At 44.3% G+C, this 2599-nt stretch overlaps 1 non-coding gene across 1 annotated transcript in view; it reads left to right on the top strand.

Annotated features, from left to right (window-relative positions):
• Positions 1–2142: 2142 nt before the first annotated feature.
• The window catches only part of LOC143350979 (small subunit ribosomal RNA), a 1933-nt gene continuing 1476 nt past the window's right edge, over positions 2143–2599 (top strand). The window contains exon 1 of the ribosomal RNA XR_013081389.1: positions 2143–2599. This exon is cut by the window's right edge and continues 1476 nt beyond it. This is a non-coding gene — a ribosomal RNA (small subunit ribosomal RNA).

Below are 2599 nucleotides of genomic sequence, written 5' to 3'. Positions count from 1 at the left end.
CTTTCGCGCGTCGACCGCCGGACCGATCGCTCCAGGCTGTTTTTCGTCAATAACTCGAAAACGAGCACGGTAACGCTCGTTTTCGCCCGTACGATACTTGTACCGTTTACCGTTGGCTACCTGGTAGATGGTTTTTTTTTTTTTATCTCGAATTTTGAGAGCTTTTTTAACTTTTTTCTCAAAAACGAGCACGTGAACGCCAATTTTGGTCTATACGATTCTTATGCAGTTTTAGATTCTCTACACGGTCCACTGATCGTTTTATTTTTTTGTCGAGTTTTGAGAATTTTTTTTTTTTTTTCTCGAAAACTAGCTCGACGACCTGCACTTTTGACGACGCCATCGTGTTCCCCGGATTTTTTCCTGCAAGATAGCGTGTCGATTTTTTGTCCTAGCTCAATTATTAAGGAAGTTACGGTTTCTTGATTTTTCGGTATGTTCGAACTGGTCTTTTAGGCGGGCGCTCGGTCGCGCGGTGCTTTCGCATCGACCGACGTACCGATCGGCGGCGACGGTTTTTCGTCTATATCTCGAAAACTAGTACGCTAACACATATTTTGACCTATATGATATTTGTTCAGTGTAATTTTTTCTATCTGGTAGGCTGGTTTTTTTTTTTTTATCTCGAATTTTTTGAACGTTTTTGTTTTTTTCTCGAAAACTAGCGCGACGACCGATATTTTTAACTACGGTTTTGAATTCGTCTAATTTTTGCCTACAAGATAGCGTGTCGAGTTTTTGTCCTGCGACGATTTTGACCATTTTTTCATTTTTTTCTCGAAAACGAGCACGGCAATCTATATTTTTAACGACGGCATCGTGTTCCCCTGCTTTTTTCCTACAAGATAGCGTTTTTTTTTTTTGCCCTAGCTCAATTATTAAGGAAATTACAGGTGTTGGTTTTCGCTCTAAGTTATAACAGGCCGTTCGGGCGGGCGGTTGGGTCGCGCGGTTCCCCCCATAAGCGGCCGTGCGTAAGCCCGTGCGTCGCCGGCGTTCCGGCGGGCGCCTCGGTACCTATAAGAGAAGCGACGGTCCGGTCGAGTCGGTCGGGGCAGCGTCGAGCGTACGGCTATTCTTCGACCTCGGTTGAGAAGCAGTCGTCGCTCCTCGGGATTTCATCCTGACTGTTCTGTATCGTGCTCGTTCCAGACTTTCTCCACACTGCATTGCCACGAGTCGGTGTCTTTGACCGAATGGCTCTTGAAGTGGTATAAGCGTCTCGAGTGACGTTGGTGACTTGTATACGTTTAAAATATGTATACTCGTACTATCCGAGCATCAACTCTTCAGTCCGAGCGATTGAAAATTTTGTGAAAACCATAAACTGGCACTACACTCTACGGAGCGTAGCTTAAAAGGCAAAAATTGTATGGAACTACGGTTCGTACTCTGGAAAGTGAGCAAAGAATGAAATACAGGTGTCTGACCTCGACATAACAGTACGGCGCCGAATACGTGCTTTCTCGACCAGCACATACGCGCTTTCTCGTTTTTGTCCAGCATGAATGCTTAGTCTTCGGGCCTGGCAATACGTGCTTCCACGATCGATGCCCAGCGTGAATAAGTGCCCGAGATGTTCAGCATGAGCGCAGCTCTACGTACTTTGTCGTTGTGGGATACCATTATACAATAATGTTCTGTTGTGAAGTAAAATACGAAACGAGAGAGTTTGGTGGTGACTCTGTCGAGAAAAAGCAAATATAAACGAGAGAGTTGGTGGTTTCTCTGTCGAGAAAAAGCAAATATAAACGAGAGAGAGTTGGTGGTGACTCTGTCGAGAAAAAGCAAATATAAGAGAGTTAGTTGGTGGTGGCTCTGTCGAGAAAAAGCAAATATAAGAGAGTTAGTTGGTGGTCGCTCTCTCGAAAAATGAAATTAAATTAAATAAACGAGAGTTTGGGGAGCTCTCGGAAAAGTGAAAGAAACTAAACGAAGGAGAGGGTTTTTGGTGGTACCCTCTCTATACATATATAATATTATAACACAAGAGAGGAAGAGGTGGCTCTCAAGTCTTTCGAACGAAAGACTAAAATTTGATGTTGAAAGAAGGAGTTTTTTATGTGTCGTCGTCCGTTCTCCTTCAGAGTCGGCGACGAAGAATAAAATTGAGAGAATATTACAAAAGAACTTTACTCAAGTTCCCTGGTTGATCCTGCCAGTAGTCATATGCTTGTCTCAAAGATTAAGCCATGCATGTCTCAGTACACGCCGTATTAAGGTGAAACCGCGAATGGCTCATTAAATCAGTTATGGTTCCTTTGATCGTACCCACATTTACTTGGATAACTGTGGTAATTCTAGAGCTAATACATGCAAAACAGAGTTCGTCCCAGTGATGGGAGGAACGCTTTTATTAGATCAAAACCAATCGGTGGTCTGGACGGGCATTATTGTCCGTTCGTTCATCGTTTGCTTTGGTGACTCTGAATAACTTTGTGCTGATCGCACGGTCTTCCAGTACCGGCGACGCATCTTTCAAATGTCTGCCTTATCAACTGTCGATGGTAGGTTCTGCGCCTACCATGGTTGTAACGGGTAACGGGGAATCAGGGTTCGATTCCGGAGAGGGAGCCTGAGAAACGGCTACCACATCCAA

This window comes from Colletes latitarsis, unplaced genomic scaffold (assembly GCF_051014445.1).
Source record: "Colletes latitarsis isolate SP2378_abdomen unplaced genomic scaffold, iyColLati1 scaffold0051, whole genome shotgun sequence".
NCBI lineage: Eukaryota > Metazoa > Arthropoda > Insecta > Hymenoptera > Colletidae > Colletes > Colletes latitarsis.
Note: the sequence above shows the minus strand (reverse complement) of the source record. Positions and strands in the feature narration are given on the sequence as shown.